Consider the following 11,778-nt stretch of genomic DNA (forward strand, 5'->3'; position numbering starts at 1 on the left):
TGAAAATGTAAAATTGAGCTTGTCTTTTTAGTTTTAGTTTATGAGCCATACTTTACCAAGGTCCAATGAAGTTGCTTAGGAGTTAATAGTTCTTGGGACCATGTGGTGCCATGGATCAAACCCAGCCATGAGTCATCTGCCTCATCCTAAACTTGAGTAATTATCTCTGATCTGGTAGGAGCAATAGCACAGCGGGTAGGGCATTTGCCTTGTACGTGGACCTACCTGGATTCAATCCTGTCTTCCCATATGGTCTCCAGAACCTGTCAGGAGCGATTTCTGAGTGCAGAGACAGGAATGACACACCCCCCCCCCCCCAAAAAAAAAAAGACAAGAGTTCAATGGATATGGTGCATATTTTGTTTGTAGGAGGTTCAAATTCAATCCTGTGTACCACATAGCCCTCTTAGGAGTTTTAGGAGTAGCCCCCTCCCTGAGCACACTGGGTAAGGCCCCAGAACTTTAAAAATACACATATATTAAGGAATAAAGAATTCTTCAGGGTTATATTGGCTAGAACAACAGTCTTGCTAAGAACGGTGAGTCTTTCTGAGGGAGGAAGGAAGAGATGGAATTATGGTTCCTTATATGTAGACCTAGCAATAGAGGGGCCATGGTAATGGTGAATCTTTATCCTCCCTCAGTTACTTGTTCAGGGCTGGAAGTGCAGGGGTTAGGCCGGAACAATGGCACCACAGGGTATTTGCCTTGCATATGTCCAACCAAGGTTCAGTCCCTGGCATCCATATGGTTCCCTGAGCCTGCCAGGAGCAATTTCTGAATGCAGAGCCAGGAGTAAGCCCTGAATGCTGCCAGATGTGGCCCAAAAACCCAAAAAATAAAGTACGGGGATTTTGGGGTCCTTGCCTTGCACTTGGCTGGCCCTGGCTTGATTTTTAGCACTGCTGGGTATGAGCCAAAAAAAAAATTTTTTTTTCTCCCTCCAGAGCTTCATGGACTCAGGTAATTGAAAAGTAAAAACATTTTTTTTCTTCAATTTTTTATTGAGGCTCTGTAATATACAATGCTGTACATCAATGATAGAGTCTCATGCATACAACATTCTAAAGCCACACCCACCACCAGAATGGAAAACATCTTTTAGACCATTTTTAAGGGCTAGAGAGAACTCAAAGTAGCTGAGTACATGTTTTATGTTCAGGGGGCTACGACTGAATCCCTTATTCTGCTAGGATTAACCCCCAAACATTCTAGCCCAAAGAAACTTTCTAAGAAATACTTAGAAAGGGCCAGAGCGATAGCACAGCGGTAAGGCTCTTGCACGCAGCCAACACATAACATACCCCAGTTCCAATCCTGGCATCTCATATGGTCCCCTCAGCTTGCCAGGAGCGACTTCTAAGCACAGAACCAGGAGTAATTCTTGAACGCGGCCGTGTATGACCAAAAAAAAAAAAAACAACAAAAAGAAATACTTAGAAAGTATTAGATGGACCAGAGAAAGTACAGTGAGAGGGACTTACACATGGCTGACTTGAATTTAATCCCCAGCATCCCATATGGTTCCCCAAGCAGTACTAGATGCATTAAAATGTCTAGTATACATGAAACATTCTTTCTGGTTGAGTTTTCTTTCCTAATGGCAGATGTTTGTATATATAACATACAAAGTAAAACTAATGGGGGCCCTCTAGACTAGAGATAGCACAGTGGTAGGGTGTTTGCCTTGCACACAGCTGGCCCAGGATAGATGGCAGTTTGAATCCTGGCATCCTATATGGTCCCCTGTGCCTGCCAGGAGAGATTTTTGAGCACAGAGCCAGAAATAACCCCTGAGCGCAGCCAGGTGTGACCCAAAAACAACCACCAAAAATAAAAAAACTAATGCCAGTTGGCTTTTTGGGGGGACAGAGGGAAAGACTGGACCACAATGCACCTGCTGCTGTGCTCAGGGCTCTCTACTGGTTGGGCCCTGGGCACCATATGTAGAGTCAGCTGGTATGCAAGGCAAGGTCCCTACCCCCTCTGTTGGTTTCTTTTGAAGAGTTCAAACAAATTCACTGGCTGTTCCTATGGCCATTCATTTTTATTTTTTAAGAGACACACCAGGAATGCTAAGGGGTCACTCCTTGCTCAGCGCTCAGAAATCGCTCCTGTCTCAGGGGACCAGATGGAATTCAAAGGATCGAACCAGGGTTGATCATGTGCAAGGCAAACACTACCCACTGTATACTATTGCTCTGGCCCTGCCTGCAATGGCCGTTCTTAAAGCAGACACACCTTAACACAGGCAATTATTTTTAAGTGCATATTTGTACCTATGATAATTTATTCACAAAATTAAAGTTCATGACTAAAAATTAGGGTTAGCATTAAGGAAAAAAATCAAGATAATAGGAGTGATAGCTTAGTAGATAGGCTGCTTGCCTTGCTGGAGGCTGTCCCAGGTTCTATCCCCAGCATCCCATATGGTCCCCTGACACTGCCAGGAATAGAAATTCCTGAGTGCAGAGCCAGGAGTCAGCCCTGAGCATCGCTGGAGTGGTAAAGTCAAGATTGGTATGAAACCCAAATTATGGGTGAAAGCTCAGTTCCTTGCAACAGCTGTTTTGCATGGATTGGGATTTTTTATTTTGGAGTTGTTTCTGATAACAAACGCGAACAGGGACGGGCCAAGTTTGTAAAAGGCAAGATGGTCCGTCCATCCAGGAACTTTGGTTCCAATTTTAGTATATGTGCGGTCAAAGAGAGCATCATCAAGGAACTTTGGGAGTCTCAAAGCGATTGCCAATGGCACCCGCACAGTATGCAGGTGGCTGTCGTGCGAATGAAGTCTGGAAAGGTTAAGAAGGTGCGGTGTAGACCAGAGATAGCATAGCGGTAGGGCGTTTGCCTTGCACGCGGTCAACCCATGAAGGACGGTGGTTCGAACCCCGGCATCCCATCTGGTCCCCCGTGCCAGCCAGGAATGATTTCTGAGCGCAGAGCCAGGAATAACAAAAAGTAAAAGAAGGTGCAGTGTGTGCCAATGAACGGAGGACTTCCCTGCATCCTAGGCGCACAAACCCAGGGAGTCGAGGAAGGTGGCTTCATACCTGGGAAGCAGAGGGAGGGAGGGAGATCCTGAGTTCAGAGTTTGGGTCGATCCCTCTGGTGGCCGTTTACCTTTACTGACAAACCGACCCATGGCTTATAGGCAGCAAGACCTTACCTTTCCTTTGCAGAGAAACCCTCTGAGTTTCTACCATCATGCCTACCCCGTGGAGGAAGGCCTCAGCCATGCCCAGTCAGATAACAGGTCTGGGTGCTGAAGAGATCCACAGAAACCCTCTATCTCTGGGATGGTGTGGATCTCGGTATAGTTCAGGTGATCAGTAAATGGATTCACTATACAAGGTCCTTCTCTCCTTCACATTACTTTAACCCCATTCATCACAACTTGAATCCCTGGCTGGAAAAATAACATTGTTCCAATTATTTGATTCAAAAAAAACAATGAAGGAGCAGGAGGGATGGCACCCCTCACCCCCCACATCCCATATGATCTATGCAATACAACCAGGTGTGATTCCTGAATGCAGAGTCAGGAGTAAACCCCTAGCACAGCTGGGTGTGGCAACAAAACAACAGCAAAATGGAATCTCTCAGCTGGGTGTGGCAACAAAACAATAACAAAATGGAATCTAGTCTCTCTCTTCTAGCTCTCTTCTCTCTGTTCTGTTTCTTTCTCTGTCTCTCTCTTTCTCTCTCTCCTACCTCTCCATATGTCCAAGCCACAGGAAACAATGAAATTAAGAGAGCCAAACTTTAATAACCTAAACTTAAAATGGGCCTGTTATACTGGCAGTCTGTGGGGGAGGGGGGAGGGGTGCAAATGGGATGCACTTGGTGGAGGGAGGTCAACACTGCTGGTGGAATTGGCCCTGATTCATTGGATGTCTGAAACCCAACCATGAAGGACTTTGTAAATCACATTGGTTTCAATAATATTTAAATATTTAAAGAAATCAATTAATTTAAGCAAAAAAATCAAGGTGGGCTAAAGAGAGAGTATAGGTGTTATTGAAGTGCATAAGCAAACCTCTTATGATCACACATCACCACTTGTGATCCCCTGGGCACTGCCAGGAGTGACTTGACTCAAGAAAACCCCAATTGATAGACTCCAAGTATAGTTTGTTAAATAAAACAAAGTTAAGAATTGGGATGAAAGCAAAAAATGCTTCCCCAAACCCACTCAGAGGCCATCTTCTCCATGAAAGTCCCAGATGGTTCTGCAATTGGATTCAGCTCAGGGCTCATTCTGATGGGTGAACTGGAACAGGAAAAGTGGGTATGTGTGCCCTGTACCCACAGCCACTAGTGAAGTTGAATGTGGGGTCACTGCCCAATGACCCCAAAAACCAAACATTGTCAACCAGGACTTTTATACGAAGGAAATGGCCTTTAACTGGAGTGCTCTGAAAGCAGAAGCAATGCTTATATTTTCTCTATGTCCATTGAATTTCAAGAGAATTGGGGCCATATAGTACAGTGAATAGGGTGATTTTCCTGCATGCAGGGGACTTGGAATCAACTCTGTCTCTCATATGGTCCCTGAGCCCCACCAGGAATGATCACTTGGCACAGAACTAGGAATAATCCCTCAGATTTACTGGGTGGAGCTCAAAAACCAACCAAAGAAAAAAGGATAGTTACAGTCTGTTATCAGATTATATTGCTTTGGGGATAAGGATGGGTTTTTTGTTTGATTTTTGGACCACACTTGGTAGTGCTCAGGGGTTACTCCTGGTTCTGCACTCAGGGGTTATTGTTATTTCTAGGGGATGCAAGGGGGGTCATATGGGATGCTAGAGAATGGACTACAGAGGCTGCATGCACAGGCTTTCTTGTCTCTGAACTGGTAGAATGGGACAGCGGAGAAAGGGAAAGTAGGTCATGGGTATTGTCTGCTCAGCTGCCTTAGCTTCCCCTGACTTCCTGTCACTCCTGCCAGGGATGGTGATGAAACCTTTAATTTTCTTCCTCTCCTCACGTGCCCAGTCCCCTTCCCAAACCTTTGCTTTTCTCCAGCACTCATCGCGGTTCTAGACAAGCCCAGCTGTCTCCCTCCCCTACATTCTAAATATCCTTGCAATGAGATTTTCCTCAAAATCAAATTCTCACCATCAGCATTTCAGCCTTCTTACACCGGCGGACAGGCACTGCTCCCTAGACCAGTGGTTGAAAACCACTGCTTTAAATCAATTTATAAATTATACATAGCTTGTGTAAATGTAAAATACAATTTATTATTAGAAATACATGGATTATCTTGTTAACTTAAATATCTTAATCCTAAAGAGACAGCAAAATAAAGCACACATTCAAGGTCAATTCCTTGATGAACATGAAAGCAAATAGACATTGTTAGAGGACTTGAGAGACTGGAGTTCACTAGAAGGTGAGGACTCCCTCCTAAGCAGTAGCTTCTTTTGCACTGTGGAACTTGCCACGTTGTTGGCCTTGTTCTGAATCTCTCCCACCATTGAGTAATCCTGACCCTGGGTACAGCCTTTCATTGTTGAGAAGAGAAAGCCATTCCATGACTGCACCATCAGCCCAGCCATGGTGGTGCTGGGAGCTACCCTGTACCCACACTCAGCATGGAACTGCTGTAGCCCCTGGCCTACAGCATGATGGCTGGATTCCAGCAGGATTGCTGTGGTAAAGGCTCGGCCTCCCCCCCTGAAAAAAGGGGTGTGGTCCTGGCAGACACTGCTGAGAAAAGGCCAGTTGTGCCTTAGGTTAGCACTTGGCAGGAGAGCAACCATGAACTTGCATTAATGTATGATGAGAACATTAAAAAAAGTTGTGTGCCTTTATCCCTAGCATTAAAACAAGAATTGCTGGAACATACCTCACTTACTCTAGGCTGATGGAATAATCTACAATATTTTTCTCAAGCTGGTAGAATCTACAATAATATTTTTCAAAGCTGGTAGAATCAATAATATTTTTTAGCCAGTCAGTACTGTGTAGGCTATAGGTGTGTTTGGTCTTTAATTACATCTGCCCTTTCTTCACAATAGCTCTTTGGTATAATATTAAATGAACAATGGGATTGTACTTTATCAATTAATAATCGACTAGCAAGAATCATATCCAAGAGGAAAGTATAAGTATTTTTCTGATTTCTGCTTACTACCAAGAATCATATCCAAAAGGAAATAAGTATTTTTCTAATATTTATGGTAAATGAAACTGATGACAAAAAATTTACAATATATGCTTATAATGTTTAGATGATTGTCTAATGATTATGCTGACATGTAATGTTTATTCTATAGCAAAAAACGTGTTATACTTGATGTACCCAATTTCCTACTATTGACAACGTTTTGCTTAAATATGAAGAACTCCCAAAAGATCGGACTCTGCTCCAACTACACTTGAGTGTGTTTGGTCTCTGAGTACCCACTCTTCGTCGAATCCTTGCTCCCATCCTCCTATCAAATAACCCTGAAACAAACCCCTTTCAGTGCTGCCAGACTCAACTGGCCTGCGACAGGGAACCATTCCACATACTCAATTTTTCTAAACACCCAAATCCCGACCCATGAGAAGTCAAAACAATCACAATGACTACTCTGTAATCATGAATCAACATAAAAACCAGAGATTTGTATAAACCATAACAATATGCAGGAGCTGTCACCAAAGACAGAGATCTCTTGTATTTAAGGGAAGAAGATGCACCAAATCACATTCAACAGCACATGTGCCTGGAAGACTCCAAAGCAATGTCAGCAAACTCCACACCTGTCATCCTCACAAACACTCTCTTGGTGAGAGTACATGTTCTGCCAGTGGGGAAAGGCAGTAAGTACAATTCCTTCAGCTCCCGTAGGTTCCTGAGAGTCACCAGTTGAAGACAGAGAGGAAAAGATGAGTTCCTCAGAAGCATTCATGGCTCTGTCCTGCATTGCCCACTTGAAAGAGTTAGTATTTAAGACACTTCACAACCTGCACATTTTACAAGCCTAATACAAATTTCCCTCCCATGTTATCACCAAAATGGCAATTTATACATCTACCCCTCTAACAGGTACAATCTCATCAGGGATATTTTGGTTGTAGTTAATGTTAATGTTGTTTTGGAGCCACACTCAAAAACGCGTAGGGGTTTCTCCTGGCTCTTTGCTCTGAAATCACTCCCGGCAGACTCAGGGGACTATATGGGATGCTGGAGATTGAACCCAGGTTGGCCACATGCAAGGCAAATGTGGACAGAGATTTACCCACTGTGATAAACCTACTTTACCTACTATGCTATAGCTCTGGTCCCTCATCAGGGATACTTTGAGTCTGCAGAGGTCACTTGGGCTTTTGACATTATGAAATACTTTAAATTGGAGACAAATAAGCCCTTCTCAGTGGATTGCTTGCTTGAGTTGACTCAGAAAACTGTGTTGCTTAAAGTGAGGGAATATCTATTTTCATATTTCAGACTTACATAAGTGCTGCCTTTTATTGGAGTGGTTACCTTTTTGGGCCACACCTGGCAGCACTCAGGGATCACTCCTGACTCTGCTCTCAGAAATCGCTCCTGGCATGCTGGGGAACCATAAGGGAAGCCAGGGATCGAACCCGGGTTGGCTGCATGCAACACACTGTGCTACCGCTCCAGCCCCAGTGCTGCCTTTCTAATCGAACAACTTGATCAAATTCTCAAGGGCCCTACTAATTAGCCAATTGTGTAATTCATTCTCCTTCATGATGCATATGCTAAAGTCAGTTTTCCAACACTTAAGCCTTCTTTTTTGCATAAACAACACCAAATTACCAGTTTCTGTGCCTTGAATATAAAAACTGCATTCAAGGGGCCGGCGAGGTGGCTGGCGCTAGAGGTAAGGTATCTGCCTTGCAAGTGCTAGCCAAGGAAGGACACAGTTCGATCCCCCAGCGTCCCATGTGGTCCCCCCAAGCCAGGGGCAATTTCTGAGCACTTAGCCAGGAGTAACCCCTGAGCATCAAACAGGTGTGGCCCGAAAAACAAAAAACAACAACAACAAAACTGCATTCAACTGATTAATAATAAAGATAGCTTATCAAATTGCTGGATCACATCAGAAGTCATAATTGTTAGGATGCTCTTTATTTACCTATTTCAAGGGGTTCTATAAATATTAGTCTACTAGTCCACATCCCAAATCCAGCTTCACACACAAATCATGATTATTCTTGAGTACTATTGTAGCAGGCAAACAGTACTCCATTCCCATGTCAGAGGCTCCTCCAAATCCACTGAAGTGATAAGTATGTGTCTGCTTCTAGGAAAAACTGAGGTTTAAAGAGATCAACAGGTCCCCAAGTCACCAATGAGTAAGCAGCAGAGCAGATTTAAATGGAAGTTTCATTGCTGAGAGTTGACATTTTTAAACAATCACTGGCAGGGGGCATAAATTTGCCCCGGGTTGGCCAGTTGCCATCAATTACAGAGCCAAAATAAATGTTGGGATTTCAGGCCAGACCAGACCAAACAGACCAGTTCTCAGGCTCTCACATCACCAGACCGGCCCTGCTGGAAAAAGAAAAGAAAAAAAGAATCCTGATTGGCTAATTATCTGGAGGAAAGAGTGTCTATAAATAGTTATGGAGAATTTATTGCACACACACACACACACACACACACACACACACACACACACACACACACAATTTATGTTTCCCATTTCCATCCCCAAGTCTTCTTCAACATGCTCCCATGTTTGAAGAAATGAACAATAGCAGGGTAGCCAGAACTGCTGTTCACTGAACAGCATTGAATGAGCAAATTTCTATTTCTAACTATTAAGAACTATCCAGGTTTACCAAAGTGTCAAAGACAAATGAAGCTGGTTAGATGGACTACGGAGGTGGAATAGCTTTTGAGGCAGTAAGAGCTACCTGTCTGGTACTTGGTGGAAATTCTTTCACTGGTTTTGCTCATGTCCTGCTTGCAGCAACATTGGGATACAATGGGTTTTTTTTGGGCCACACCCGTTTGATGCTCAGGGGTTACTCCTGGCTAAGCACTCAGAAATTGCCCCTGGCTTGGAGGAACCATATGGGACGCCGGAGATCGAACCGAGGTCCGTCCTTGGCTAGCGCTTGCAAGGCAGACACCTTACCTCTACCACCACCTCACCGGCCCCGGGATACAATGTTAATTAAGATCTGTGAACTGGGCAGAGATGAATTGGCTTTATTATTTTTCATATATGTAGCTAGGTGCTTCTAATCCTTATATCATTTTGGTAATCTTTCTGAAATCTCGAACACTGTACAAAATCAAGGCATAATTGTCATATATGTATACATATAACAGTGCTTATATATTTATATATGTATTCCAAATTATAACACTGAGAAATAATTTTAATAATTGGAGATTAAAAGAAAAGGATCCTCTAAGTGCTGGTTATCCACATCAAAATTCTAAAGGTCCCTGAAGGAAAAGTTACTACTCATGGTTTACTAAATAGTGTCAAATGTATGTTAAGTGAATATCCTTAAGACATATTGACCAGTTTTGGGTTTAAGGGTCAGACTGGCAGTGCTAGGGATGAGGGTGAGCATCTTCAGGGGTACTGAACATGCACACCCATAAGCAAGCCTGCACCCAGCCAGCCTCAAAGCCATCTCTGCCCAGACAGTGACTATTTTACACAAAGATGGAAGGTGGAAATGGAGGGAGCTGCCCACAGAACCACCAGGAAGTATTTTCTCTGGAACTCTGCAGCCATCAACTGCTTCCTAACAGAGGCCTTCTCTGTCTTCCTAACAGAGGATGTCTTATATACATATATGAGTTATGTCTTTGTATACCCAAAGACCCCAACTGAAAAGTGATCCCAACAAAAGTAGTGACAGAAACTGGTGGAAATTCTTTCACTGGTCCTGCTTGTAGCAAAATAAAACACTCCTCGAGTAGACACTGTGGGCCTCACTCCCGGCACTTCTCAGGGGTCTCAAACTCGCAGCCCGCGGGGCCGTTTGCAGCCCTCCGTACATTTTGTGGCCCAGGGCCGGCCTTCAAATATCGCAGTATTCACTTACCGAATAATCGCAATAAAAACCGCATTAGTAAGAAAAAAATCGCATTAAACATTCGCATACCCCGAGCAGTTCCGTTTGGGGTATGCAAATGTTTAATGCGATTTTTTTCTTACTAATGCGGTTTTTTATTGCGAACATTCGGTAAGCGAAATCTCTTATGCGGCCCTGCCTCACCCCAACTTTGCCTCCTGCGGCCCCCAGGTAAATTGAGTTTGAGACCCCTGCTCTAAGGATTGTGTACTGAGTATATGTGGGGTGGAAATAACATTCTTATGAGGCTAAGAATGAAGGCACTCTCCCCCACTCCCAAATTCCAACTGTCTCATAGAAAAAGATGAACCCAAAAGTGTGAAATTTCAAATGTCCTCTTCATGGAGGAACTATCTGTGAGCCAGGATAAACTGACCTTTTGGAAATAAGTGATCAGGATATTGCTGTAGTTGACTGGAATGTGGGTTCCTGCTCTGAAATGTGCTTCCTTCTGCCCTTAAATCACCGGCTTGCACCTTGCCTCACATCCAAGGACTCTGTTGTCAAGGCTTGCTGTGCCAAACAGCAACAAGCACACAGACACCGTGGGAATGAGGTCATTACTCGAGGCCAGGGGACTCCAGGCAGCTTCTCCGTTGTCACCAAGAACATCAAAGCGATGACATTTCCAAGGGAGGACTCCTACACGAAGTAGGCCCTGGTCTCAGAGTCTGAAACTAGAAACCTGAGCAAATAACTTCCAAAGCCAGTTCGCCTAAGTAACTCGGGGACTAAAAGCGCTGCATTATTATGATTATGCAACACGACTGACAGGGGGACTAACTTCCAACCTCATGACTCATGCTTCTGGATTACACGCCTTACTGGATAGATTCCTACTCTTGAAAGAGAGAAACGTGAACAGAAGGAACTCAAAATCTCCGCCAGCCAAAACATAACATAAAAGGCTAAGGGAAAAAAAAAAAATCTGCTGGCAGTCAGCAGAGCCATTCCACCACCGAGACTTAAAAGTTCCTCCAGCGTTTAAAAGGAGTGGCTGGGAGGAAGGAACAATCTCGCCTGGTCCCTTCTGAGAACAAGGAAGGTCCTGAAAAGCCTGAACCAGCGGGGCAGGCCACGGGGAAAGAAACCTTTAAAAAAGGAATCGCGACACCCATAGGGTACCTACCACCTACCTTGGCTTCTTTAGGGGTATCTACTTTGGGTTTTTTGTTTTTTGGTGTTTTTTTTTTTTTTTTTTTTTGGTTTTTGGGTCACACCCGGCAGCCCTCAGGGGTTCCTCCTGGCTCTGCACTCAGAAATCGCTCCTGGCAGGTTCGGGGGACCATATGGGATGTTGTGCTTGCAAGGCAAACAAACGCCTTCCCTTTGACGCCCTACTTTGACTTCTTTAAAGAGAACAGGGGTGAGGCCGGGGGAAGGAAAGGATCCCCAACTCGGGTCCCAATCCGGGCCAGCTTGTCCCTAGACTCCTCGCAACCCCCAGATGGCCTGCAAGGCCCCCCCGCCAAAAAAAATAAACCTACATCCAACCCACTCGAGTACCTGCTCCAGAGGCCTCCCAGGCGTCCCCACGACTAGACAGCTCGCTCAAGCACACGCTTTGCACCGACTTTATTGGCCCCCTCGACGCCCACCCAGGAAGGGGCGCCCCCTCTGCGACGCGACGCTCGGAGCCTTCGGGGTGTTTTGTTTTGTTTTGCTTCCAGAAGGAAGTCAGTCCGTCCGTCCGTCCATCGCGGCGCC

This window comes from Suncus etruscus, chromosome 11 (genome assembly GCF_024139225.1).
Source record: "Suncus etruscus isolate mSunEtr1 chromosome 11, mSunEtr1.pri.cur, whole genome shotgun sequence".
In the NCBI taxonomy this organism is placed as follows: Eukaryota; Metazoa; Chordata; class Mammalia; order Eulipotyphla; family Soricidae; genus Suncus; species Suncus etruscus.